Here is a 13,170-nt window from a genome sequence, read left to right on the forward strand (position 1 = left end):
GCTCCGAGTCGGCAAAGAAAATAGACGGGTTAACGTAATGGTGAGGAAGATGACAGGTGAAATGTAAAGTGGAAAAATCAAAATATAATGTGGAAAAAATGAATAGGAAAATTGGAAGCTTTTTTATAATTGACGGAAATTCAGGTGTACAGAAGGGCCTTGGAATACAGGTACATATAAAACAACAATGTGCAGGTGCTGCAGGGAGATAGGCAACAAATGTTCATGGTGTATTTATTATAAGATGTTGATAATACAAAGACTGGAATGTCATAGAAACATAGAAAATAGGTGCAGGAGTAGGCCATTCGAGCCTGCACCGCCATTCAATATGATCATGGCTGATCATCCAGCTCAGTAACCTGTACCTGCCTTCTCTCCATACCCCCTGATCCCTTTAGCCACAAGGGCCACATCTAACTCCCTCTTAAATATAGCCAATGAACTAGCCTCAACTACCTTCTGTGGCAGAGAATTCCACAGACTCACCACTCTCTGTGTGAAGAAATGTTTTCTCATCTCGGTCCTAAAAGACTTCCCCCTTATCCTTAAGCTGTGACCCCTGGTTCTGGACTTCCCCAACATCGGGAACAATCTTCCCGCATCTAGCCTCTCCAACCCCTTAAGAATTTTATATGTTTCTATAAGATCCCCCCTCAGTCTTCTAAATTCCAGCGAGTATAAGCCTAGTCTATCCAGTCTTTCTTCATATGAAAGTCCTGCCATCCCAGGGATCAATCTGGTGAACCTTCTCTGTACTCCCTCTAAGGCTAGAATGTCTTTCCTCAGATTAGGAGACCAAAACTGTACACAATACTCCAGATGCGGTCTCACCAAGGCCCTTGTCATTGTGCAAGGGTTTTCATAAATGCTTCCCATGTGTTGCAGTAATCTCCATATCAAAGGAAAAATATACTTTCATTTGAAACAGTATGGATTTGAAAAGCTCCCAGAATGATAAGCTGTTTAATGAGAGACTGAGAAAATTGGCCTGTAAAAGTGAGAGATGAATTGAATTGAATTTAATTGAATACATTTTATTTGCCAAGTATGTACACATACAAGGAATTTACCTTGGCGCTTTGCTCGCAAGTAACAACACGACTTACAGTAAACAATTAAGAATGAAACATAAAACATTATAATTTAAACGCTATAATTTAAACATTATAATTTAAAGCACTGTATAAAATATTGAGAAGATTTGACAAGATAGGTACCACAAAGCTGTTTCCTCTCTGGCACGGAAATTTAGAGAAGTGGGGACCCATGGTGTCAGAACAAGTCTGAGCCTATTTATAATTTGTATGAGAAATACATGAATCTTTGAAATTTTTTAAATCCTAAAGGGCTGTACATATTCTTTGCCCTGGAATGTTGAGTATTTTTAGGAATGAGATTGTTATATTTTTGGACACTGAAGGAGTTAAGGAATTTTGAAGATTGGGATGGAATTAAAACTGGATGTTCATCCAAGATCTAATTGATTGAGGCAGGGGATTTATGGGGCAGACAATTAGCTCCTGTATTCATGCCTTGTGTGCTCATGTCCTTGTTATGAACGTTGCAGACCGATCGGAGTATTTCCAGATCACATGCAACCCTACGATCTAATACCTGATAAGTTGATGTCTATAAATGTTGTGTTTATGGTTGTTAAAAATTACTCTGCTGTTGATTATCGTCAACTGTTGTGCGTGAAGTTCCATCAATTAGAAGACCATCTATTGCTTCTCGGCCGATTGGGCCAGATCAAGGGTAGTTTCTGTTCTTATCAGTTTAATATTTGGTATGTCCTTAATATGGGGACCATGTGTTACATCGGTTTTTCGAACAGAGAGCTGGAACGAGGGCTTGTCCGACCCACTCCAATGTGTGGGCAAGTTGGGCCGAAGGGCCTGTTTCACACTGTAACACTCTAAGACTCTAAGACCTATGAGTAACTGTGGAGAGTGAAATCAAAAGCAAGAGAGAGGTTTGTGGGGGTATTACTAGAAGACCAGAGGTGTGGGACTTCAATTCCAGCAGTAATTACAAAATACGTTGCAATTACACCACAAAAAGAAAAATTTGTAACTCTTCTCCTCACAGCCATTGTTAGAAAATTATCCATCCTGCGGAGGTACTGATTGAGAATGATCAGCCATGATCACGTTGAATGGCGGTGCTGGCTCGAAGGGCCTCATGGCCTCATGGCCTCCTCCTGCACCTATTGTTTATTGAGTAGTGGAATGCACTGTCGGGGGGTGGGGGGTGGTGGGGGCATGATCGTGGCATTGAAGAGGCTTTTCGACAGGCGCATGGATATGCAGGGAATAGAGGGCTGTGGATCATGTGCAGGCAGAGGAGATTAATTTGGCAGCAGTGCATCAGGTGGAGAGATTGTTTTAAACCTAGAGGGTAAAACACGCATGTCCAGCCAGCAGAGCAGGCAGGCAGATCGGAGAGCAGGGGAGGGCTGGCAGGCTCAACTGCGTTTATTTGGAGTTATGATATTATTACAATCACAGCAATGTAGCTGATAGAGGGGCAGGACTGGAGTGTAGAGGGTGAGGACGTGACAAAGGGGACTGCAAAACAAAAGGGATGGGGTTGCATAACTGACCGTGAAGTACTTAGAATAGATATCCTGCAGAGGGTCGTCCAACGAGGCTCTTGGCAAATAAGAGAGTGGCAATCACTTTGCTGGGGGAGCACAATGGGGCCTCCCAATTGTCAGTGGGAATTGGAGGAACAGGTTTACTGGCTCATGGCGTAAAGGTGTAAGTGTAATGGGTAGAAAGGCACTGCAGATGCTGGTTTAAACCGAAGATAGACACGAAAAGCTGACGTGACTCAGCGGGCCAGACAGCATCTCTGGAGAAAAGGAATAGGTGACGTTTCGTGTCGAGACCCTTCTAATGGGGTTGTAGTAGTTAGGGTTGTTAACTTTCCCAATATTGATCTGGATTGCTTTAGCACACACAGCTTTAAATTTTTTTTTTTTTTAAATCAAAAATATTTATTCAAATATTAAAATAATATATACAATACAATAAAACCAAAACAGAACCCACCACCAGAATACTATACAAACAAATACACCAATTGAAACTATTATACAATTATATTACAATCCCCATCCAGGATACATCCAATCCCCCACGGTGCCCAGTGGTCCCGGAAATCCTCCAGGGTGCCCGTGGACAGCGCGTAGTCCCTCTCCATCACCACCCGGGCGCGGACGTAACCCCGGAAAAGGGGCAGGCAGCCGGCTCGGGCAGAGCCCTCTTCCGCCTGGCGCCGTGAGTCGCGGATGGCCAGTTTGGCCAGGCCCAGGAGCAACCCAACCAGGACATCTTCGGCCCTACCCTCTCCCCTACACACAGGGTGTCCAAAGATGAGGATGGTGGGTGAAAGCACACACAGCTTGGATGGCGTAGAATTTGGGAAATTAATTCAAGTTTAACATAGATTAACATAGAAAATAGGTGCAGGAGGAGGCCATTTGGCCCTTCGAGCCAGCACCGCATTCATTGTGATCATGGCTGATCATCCGCATTCAGAAACCCGTGCCTGCCTTCTCCCAATATCGCTTGATTCCACTAGCCCCTAGAGCTCTATCTAACTCTCTTTTAAATTCATCCAGTGAATCCAGTGCCCTCTGTGGCAGAGAATTCCACAAATTCACAACTCTCTGGGTGAAAAGGTTTTTACTCATCTGACTTTTAAATGGCCTCCCCATTATTCTTAGACTGTGGCCCCTGGTTCTGGATTCCCCCAACATTGGGAACATTTTTCCTGCATCTAGCTCGTCCAGTCCTTTTATAATTTTATACGTCTCTATAAGATCCCTTCTCATCCTTCTAAACTCCAGTGAATACAAGCCCAGTCTTTGCAGTCTTTCCTCATATGACAGTCCCTCCATCCCAGGGATTAACCTCATGAACCGACGCTGCACTGCCTCAATACCAAGGCCGTCCTTCCTAAAATTAGTAGACCAAAACTGCACACAATGCTACATATGTGGTCTCACCATGGCCCCGTACGACTGCAGAGGCAATATATAGACCTTTCTGTCATGGGCCTCCTCCAGTGCCACAGTGAGTCCCACCGGAAATTGGAGGAACAGCACCTCATATTTCACCTGGGCAGCTTGCAGCCCAGTGGTATGAACATTGACTTCTCCAACTTTAGATAGTTCCTCTGTCCCTCTCTTCCCCTCCCCCTTCCCAGATCTCCCACTGTCTTCCTGTCTCCACCTATATCCTTCCTTTGTCCTGCCCCCCTGACATCAGTCTGAAGAAGGGTCTTGACCCGAAATGTCGCCCATTCCTTCTCTCCTGAGATGCTGCCTGACCTGCTGAGTTACTCCAGCATTTTGTGAATAAATACCTTCACTATATAGACGTTCTTCATTAGCAGACCACAATCCGAATGAATTGGCAATAACACATCCTCCTCAATAACCATTAACACCTCAAGGCTGTCAGCTCAGTTCCCTGCTTTCCTCTGTGACTGTGCAGCCAAATGCAGCTCCAATGCCACCACTGTTGTTGGATCATGGGTAACAATGAGTCAAGTACAGGAGGGAGATTGATATTACGATTGAATGGCGCCAGAAGAACAATCTTGCTCTCCATGTTAGAAAGACCAAGGAGCTGGTTGCTGATTTCAGGAGGGGAGAGCTGGGGTCCATGATCCATCTTTGTCAACAGGACAGAGGAGGGGAGAATCGCAAGCCTCAAACTCCTGAGCGTGTATAACACTGGGCCCAGCAGATTGATGCAACCATAATGAAATCTCATTAGTGCCTCTAGTTCTTTGGGAGATTTGCGGTGATTTGGTACATCACTGAATACTCGATGGAACATCTACAGGTGTACAATGATCAGCATACTGATTGGTTGCATTTCGGCCTGGTTCAGTAACTCAAACACCCAGGAATGAAGATGGCTGCAACATGTGTAGACATTGCCTGGTCCATCATGGGCACTGACCTTCCTACCATCAAAGGACTCCACAGGGGATGCTGCCTCAAAGCAGGAGCTAACATGATTAAAGACTTGCACCGTTTAGCCATGCTTTCATCTCACTACTGTGGCGCGTCGAAAAGCCCAAAATAAAGGCGAGGAGCCAGGTATTTCGGGAGGAATTTATTTTGTGGTTGTTCTCCAGACCAGTCGAGTCTGCCAGAGAGAGATCGCGCCTAAAATCCCGCCCTTTATCCCCGTAGCTAAGGGCCGCCCCCCTGGACTGGTCCATTCCCGTGCCGAGGGGTTCGGTAGTGGTATGGCCCGACCCTTGGGAGCCGCCAAAGGGCGTCCGGAGGCCGTGCCAATTGACCACTTAAAGCCGGCGCATTTGGACATTGACCAACCGGTGCGGGTTGCCCAGCCTCGGCCGCGTGGTCGCCCCCCTTCGCGGCTCCCTCCACCTGTCCCTCCAGCTGTCCCTCCACCTGTGCCTCCACCGGCCCCTCTGTCGGCCGATTTTCGTACGCGGTCCGGTCAGGTTGTGCGACCTCCAGTGCGTTTCGTGCCTCCAGTTCTGGGGGGGGGGTCCTGTGGCGGCTCCCAAGGGTCAGGCCATACCACTACCGAACCCCTCGGCACAGGAATGGACCGGTCCAGGGGGGGCGGCCCTTAGCTACGGGGATAAAGGGCAGGGTTTTAGGCGCGATCTCTCTCTGGCAGACTCGACTGGTCTAGAGAACTATTGGTTATTGCATATTTGTGGGTTATTGCGTTATAGGCTGGTACAGCTGCAGCAAGTGAGAATCTCATGGTTCTGTTGTCACTCTTGATGCTTGCCTTACAGACTGAGCAATTGCCAACCTTACATTTGGAAATGAAACTGGGCAGGGTGGAAACTGGGCAAGTGGTGGAGGTTCTGGTGCGGAATACGTTCGAAATGGTGACCATAATTCTGTGCATTTCAAGGTATTTATGGAAAGGGGTAAGGTTGGTCTTCTAATTAAGGTCCTACACAGAGGGGAAAGTTGAAGTTAATAGTGCAAGGGAGCAGACCCTTGCGGGTGAAACAAAGTCTGAAAAGTGGGAGTCTTTTAAAAGAGAGTTAGTAAGAGTTCGGGGCCAGCATGCTCCAGGAAGGGTGAAAAGCAAAGATGACAAAACTAAGGAACCATGCGTGACAAAGGATATTCAATGCAGAAGAGACTGCAGATGACTGAATCTGGAGCAAAAAATAAACTGCTGGAAGAACTCAGTGGGTGAAACATTGTCTATTTTAGTGACAGGAGTCTGGAAGATATCTCATGATGTTCCTTTGCTCAGGAAGGACTTGGATGAGAAAGTGAATGGGTTGATTAGTAAGTTTGCAGATGACACAAAGTAGCGTAGTGAAGAAGGTTGTCAAAGTATACTGTGGGTGATAAATCAATGTATCCATAGGACTAAATCCTGGGGCATCTTCAGCAGAAGGACTGTAGCAATTCACGAAGGAGGCTCAAAAGTAGCTGCATATATTAGTCGTAAATGATCAGCCATGATCACAATGAATGGCGGTGCTGGCTCGAAGGGCCAAATGGCCTCCTCCTGCACCTATTTTCTATGTTTCTATGTTAAATACTAAATCTGCCCATGACACCTGCAATCTGAAAAATAAAACGTTATTTTTGATTGATTCATGTACCATTTGATGTCTCGTTTTCCACCTTACCCTTCCATATCTCTGTGTCTCCCTCCCCCCTGACTCTCAGTCTGAAAGAGGGTCTCGAACCGAAACGTCACCCATTCCATCTCTCCAGAGATGTTGCCTGTCCCGCTGAGTTACTCCAGCATTTTGTGTCTACCATTTGACTCTGTGCTCATGACTCTGCAGGATAATCTGGCTTCCACAACCCATTTCTCAGTTTCCTTCCCAACACCACTAACGAACCACTCAGTTTACTATTCTCTATCCCCCTTCTCATCCTAATATCCCTTCATCAAACATGAAAGGGAACATGGTGGGGATATGAGAGGAGGACTTTTCAGAGCTACTGGGAAATAAGGAAAGGCGGAAAAGAATTGATGGTAGACAGAAAATGCTGGAGTAACTCAGCGGGTCAAGCAGCATCTCTGGAGAGAAGGAATGGGTGATGTTTCGGGTCGGGACCCTTCTTCAGACTGATGTCAGGCAAGGGGGCGGGACAAAGATAGAATGTAGTCGGAGACAGTAAAACTAGTGGGAGAACTGGGAAGGGGGATGGGATGGAGAGAGAGGGAAAGCAAGAGCAATCTGAAGTTAGAGAAGTCAATGTTCATACCGCTGGGGTGTAAAATACCCAAGTGAAATATGAGGTATTATTCCTCCAATTTGCGCTGGGCCTCACTCTGACAATGGAGGAGGCCCAGGACAGAAAGATTGGGAATAGGAGGGGGAGTTGTAGTGCTGAGCCACCGGGAGATCAGGTAGGTTAAGATGGACTGAGCGGAGGTGTTCAGCGGAACAATCGCCGAGCCTACGCTTGGTCTCGCCGATGTAGAGAAGTTGACACCTGGAACAGCGGATACAGTAGATGAGGTTGGAGGAGGTGCAAGTGAACCTCTGCCTCACCTGGAAAGACTGTTTGGGTCGTTGGATGGAGTTGAGGGGGGAGGTAAAGGGACAGGTGTTGCATCTCCTGCGGTTGCAGGGGAAAGTTTCCTGGGGAGGGGGTGGTTTGGGTGGGAAGGGACAAGTTGACCAGGGAGTTGCGGAGGGAACGGTCTCTGCGGAAAGCAGAAAGGGGTGGAGATGGGAAGATGTGGCCAGTAGTGGGATCCCGTTGGAGGTGGCGGAAATGTTGGAGGATTATATGCTGTATGCGATGGCTGATGGAGTGGAAGGTGAGGACAAGGGGGACTCTGTCCTTGTTACGATTGGGGGGAGGGGGAGCAAGAGCGGAGCTGCAGGATATCGAGGAGACCCCGGTGAGAGCCTCATCTATAATAGAAGAGGGGAAGCCTGTTTCCTAAAGAATGAGGACTTCACCGATGCCCTGGTAAGGAAAACCTCATCCTGGGTGCAGATGTGGCATAGACGGAAAAATTGGGAGTAGAGGATAGAGTCTTTACAGGAAGCAGGGTGGGAAGAAGTGTAGTCAAGATTGCTATGGGAGTCAGTAGGTTTGTAGTAGATGTTGGTCAAATAGTCTGTCTCCTGTGATGGAGACGGTGAGATCTAGAGAGGGTAGGGAGATGTCGGAGATGGTCCAAGTGAATTTGAGTGCAGGATAGAAATTAGTGGTGAAGTTGATGAGGTCAGTGAGTTCTGCATGGGTGCAGGAGGCAGCACCGATGCAGTCGTCAATGTAACGGAGGTAGAGTTCGGGGATAGGGCCAGTGTACGCCTGGAACAGGGATTGTTCGACGTACCCGACAAAGAGGCAGGCATAGCTGGGGCCCATGCGAGTGCCCATAGCTACGCCTTGGATTTGGAGGAAGTGGGAGGAGTCGAAGGAGAGGTTGTTGAAGGTGAGGACCAGCTCTGCTAGGATGAGGAGAATTGACGGGCTGAGAATCAGCTTGCAGCCAATGGGCAAAATAGCCTTCGTTTCTGTGTCATAACCAAGTACCTCTCTGACCAGATTCCATTCCAATTATCCCCTGCCTTCAATACTTTCTACATGAAGGTGACAATTGTCCTTGATTCATTCTATGTGGAATACAATCAGAAGTGGACTTGTATTCCCTGATATTGAGGAGGGTTAGATCAATTGTATTTCTTGCAAAGTTGGGCATGGGTGTAGTTGGCACTGCTGAAAAAAGGCAAATTCACACAAGATCATGTTTTCAAGAGAGAGTTAGATTCAGCTCTTAGGGCTAAGGGAATCAAGGGATATGGGGGGATAGCAGGAACGGGGTACTGATTTTGGATGATCAGCCATGATCATATTGAATGGCAGTGCAGGCTTGAAGGGCCGAATGGCCTACTCCTGCACCAATTTTCTATGTTTCTATCATAAGATCATAAATGATAGGAGCAGAATTAGTCCATTCGGCCCATCAAGTCTACTCCGCCATTCAATCATGGCTGATCTATCTCTCCCTCCTAACCCCATTCTCCTGCCTTCTCCTGCCTTCTCCCCATAACATCTGTACTAATCAAGAATCTATCTTTCTCTGCCTTAAATATATCCACTGATTTGGCCTCCTCAATCTTCAGTGGCAAAGAATTCCACAGATTCACCACCCTCTGACTACAGAAATTCCTCCTCGTCTCCTTCCTAAAAGAATGTCCTTTAATTCTGAAGCTATTACTTCTGGTCTTGGACTCTCCCACTAGTGGAAACATCCTCTCCACATCCACGTTATCCAAGCATTAAACTATTCTGTACGTTTCTTTGGAACATGGTGTGTCGGTGGAGGAGAGAGTCAGCAGATTCAAATTCCTGGGCATGAACACCACAGCTGCCCTGTCCAGGGCCCAGAATATCCAGTAGATATAAACATGAAGAAGGTGAACCAGTGCCTCTGCTTTCTTGGAATTTTAAAGAGATTGGCATGTCTTTGAATAACAAACATACAGATGTATTGTAGAAGGTATCGTGGCTTGGTTGCATCATGGCCTGGTATAGCAATTCCAATGCACTGGAAACCAAGAGTCTGCCGTGAATGGTGGCATCATGGGCACAGTCCTCCGTTACATCAGAAACATCTACATGAGGAACTGCCTCAAGAAGGCAACACTTATCATCAAGTATCTTCACTATCCAGGCCGTGTTTTCTTCTCGCTGATACCATCGGTCAGAAGGCACAGAAGCTTGAAGTCCCTTACCACCAGGTTCAGGAACAGTTACTTTCCTACAACTATCAGGTTCTTGAGAGCATGGACAGACAACATTTCAATTTGGGACTCTTCTTCAGACTGATTGTGGTGGTGGTGGTGGTGGTGGGGGGGGGGGGGGAAGAGAAAGATAGAAGAGAGGTGGGGGTAACACAAAGCCAGGCAAATGATAAGTGAGGGGAACTGTTTGTCAGATGGATGGACAAAGACCAGAGATGAGAAGGGGACAAAAGGCTGTGAAATTATGATGGGAGGAGTGAAATATGAGGCCAGAGAGAGGGATGTGGGTTGAATGGGAGTGGGGAAGGTGATAGGGAGCGGACTAGTGGAAGAAGTGGGTGTGCATCCAAATGGGGCACATGGAAGAGTGGGGCGGGGGAGCAAAAACGTGGAGGGGAATTGTTGGCTAGTTATCAGAAAATGGAAATTTCAATGTTCATACTGTTGGGTTGTAAGCTACCCAAACGGAATTTGAGATGCTGATCCAGTTGATGGAGTAACTCAGCGGGACAGGCAGCATCTCTCGATAGAAGGAATGGGTGATGCCTTCGGTCGAGACCCTTCTTCTGACTTGACCCGAAACGTCACCCATTCCTTCTCTCCAGAGATGCTGCCTGTCCCGCTGAGTTACTCCAGCATTTTGTGTCTATCTTCGGTGTAAACCAGCATCTGCAGTTCCTTCCTACACATTTCGTCTGCCAATCCAAATTACTTAAATTGTGTCCATCAGGTTCTGGAACCAGCCTGTACCACTTTAGTCCAACATCACGGTCCACCTCTTGTACTACCATGGACTTTTTTTTCTAATTATGTTTTTGCAGCAATGTCTCTTTTTTTATTTGCGCGGCCTTCTTTCTTTTAGAAAGTGTATGTGTAATTTATGTATAATTTTGTGTGTGTGTGTTTTGCGAGAGTCCACGTGCCTGTGATGCGACTGTATCTGTTCGTGGACAATAAACTTGACTTGGCCATAAAGGAGTTGCGTGTTACCCTCGACGTTTGACTCACAGCACATGATGTGAAACCTGCTTTAAATCAGCTGGAAAGATTCCGCGGGGAACAATAGACAATAGGTGCAGGAGGAGGCCATTCGGCCCTTCGAGCCAGCACCGCCATTCAATGTGATCATGGCTGATCATTCTCAATCAGTACCCCGTTCCTGCCTTCTCCCCATACCCCCTGACTCCGCTATCCTTAAGAGCTCTATCTAGCTCTCTCTTGAATGCATTCAGAGAATTGGCCTCCACTGCCTTCTGAGGCAGAGAATTCCACAGATTCACAACTCTCTGACTGAAAACGTTTTTCCTCATCTCAGTTCTAAATGGCCCACCCCTTATTCTTAAACTGTGGCCCCTTGTTCTGGACTCCCCCAGCATTGGGAACATGTTCCCTGCCTCTAACGTAACCAACCCCTTAATAATCTTATACGTTTCGATAAGATCTCCTCTCATCCTTCTAAATTCCAGTGTATACAAGCCTAGTCGCTCCAGTCTTTCAACATATGATAGTCCCGCCATTCCGGGAATTCACCTAGTAAACCTATGCTGCACGCCCTCAATAGCAAGAATATCCTTCCTCAAATTTGGAGACCAAAGGTGGGGACCGTACCTGTCTGTCCCATCCGCAGATGCAGACTGATCTATTAAGTGTTTCCTCTCACGGAGTTTTGTTCCCTGGTTTTTTTTTCCCCGGTACTTCATGTTAAATTGACTGCATGAATGTACATCTGTCCTATTGGAGCCACTGGGCGTGTTATAAGCGTTCATCAGACTGTAATTATCGGGTGGTCAGTCTGTCACCGAGTGAACGCGTCCTAATCTTGTAACGCCGCGTCGGGTCACTGAGAGACAGGGTTCGTCAAATGACCTTGGTGGCATTTTCTCTTGCTATTTGCAGCGCTCCCTGTAACATGTTGACCGTGGCTGTGATCCCGGACTTGCAAGAGCCAATATCTAGTTTCAAATGCCTGGCGTCACCAAGGCGCTAGTCTTTCAACACCGGGAGAAACAAACAGGGAGCTTGTAATGTAGTCATTTAACAACACACACACACACCCTGATAATGTCTTATTTTTTAATAACTGTGGTCTGATTTATTTTTTTAATTGTATGAGTGCTGTCTAAAATCAGGGCATTTTACTCTATCTAATGTAAGAAAATAACTGCAGATGCTGGTACAAGTCGAAGGTATTTATTTCACAAAACGTTGGAGTAACTCAGCAGGTCAGGCAGCATCTCAGGAGAGAAGGAATGGGTGACATTTCGGGTCGAGACCTTTCTTCAGACTCTATTTAAGGATGCATAAGTAGAAATTACGGGATGCGAACATTTCCATACTCCCGTTCACGGGGGCGTCACTGGGACAACACCAGAGGTACAACACACACATAGAAAATAGGTGCAGGAGGAGGCCATTCAGCCCTTCGAGCCAGCACCACCATTCATTGTGATCATGGCTGATCATCCCCAATCAATACCTCGTGCCTGCCTTCTCCCCATACCCCTTGATTCCACTAGCCCCTAGAGCTCTATCTAACTCCCTCTTAAATCCATCCAGTGAATTGGCCTCCACTGCCCTCTGTGGCAGAGAATTCCACAGATTCACAACTCTCTGGGTGAAAAAGTTTTTTTCTCACTTCCGTTTTTAAATGGCCTCCCCCTTTATTCTAAGACTGAATTGTGCCCCCCCCCCCCCCCCCCCTGGTTCTGGACTCGCCCCAACATTTTATGTCTGTGTTTTCAAAGTGCGTGATGTGATCTCACTCGGCGTTTGTGGGTGGGTAGAGTCGATGCCAGCCCGCAGCGTGCAGCGCCCAGACACACACGAAACACACACAGTAAGTAGCTTGCAAGTGGTGAGCTTGGTTAGTTATAAGAAAATAACTGCAGATGCTGGTACAAATCGATTTATTCACTAAATGCTGGAGTAACTCAGCAGATTAGGCAGCATCTCGGGCGAGAGAAGGAATGGTCTCCTGAGATGCTGCCTGATCTGCTGAGTTACTCCAGCATTTTGTGAATAAATCCTTTGGTTATTTATTCGGTGGGCAGCATTGCAGGTGGCAGCACGGCGAGCACCCCACGCACACAGAGAGCGTTGCAACGTGAAGGAGTTGTGATCACAACAGTTGCCAGGCTGGGCAGGGCTGGGCAGGGCAGGCAGGGGATTGTGTATGTATGCATGTTTGTGTGTATGTGTGTATGTGAGCGGCGGCTGCAGCAGCAGTGGTGCAGGGGAACACGATGATGTCACCGGGCGACAACTCTCTGGCTGAGTTATGGCGGAGTGAGGTTAAGTTGTAGAAAGTTGTTGGGGCTGTGACTTGCGGGGGATCTGCCAGGTGGTCTGGCGCTGACTGGCTCTGAAGGGTCAGCGGACACGGCGCAGACAGCCCCCCTGGAGCCAGGGTGAGTGAGAGAG

General features: G+C 47.2%; 1 protein-coding gene and 1 non-coding gene across 3 annotated transcripts in view; both read left to right on the forward strand.

Moving 5' to 3' along the window:
- Positions 1-1,726: 1,726 nt before the first annotated feature.
- On the forward strand, positions 1,727-1,917 carry LOC144602024 (U2 spliceosomal RNA). Its single transcript, XR_013548409.1, has one exon. It is a non-coding gene; the product is annotated as a U2 spliceosomal RNA (small nuclear RNA).
- A 10,592-nt stretch (positions 1,918-12,509) lies between these two features.
- raf1b (Raf-1 proto-oncogene, serine/threonine kinase b) overlaps positions 12,510-13,170 on the forward strand; it is an 80,727-nt gene continuing 80,066 nt past the window's right edge. The window contains exon 1 of one of the 2 annotated variants that reach the window (XM_078413972.1): positions 12,510-12,586. The gene's annotated coding sequence lies outside the window, so the exon portion shown is untranslated. Of the gene's footprint in view, positions 12,587-13,019; positions 13,158-13,170 lie in introns of those variants that run through there. The other variant, XM_078413971.1, reaches the window with a different exon arrangement.

Source organism: Rhinoraja longicauda, chromosome 17, assembly GCF_053455715.1.
Source record: "Rhinoraja longicauda isolate Sanriku21f chromosome 17, sRhiLon1.1, whole genome shotgun sequence".
NCBI lineage: Eukaryota > Metazoa > Chordata > Chondrichthyes > Rajiformes > Arhynchobatidae > Rhinoraja > Rhinoraja longicauda.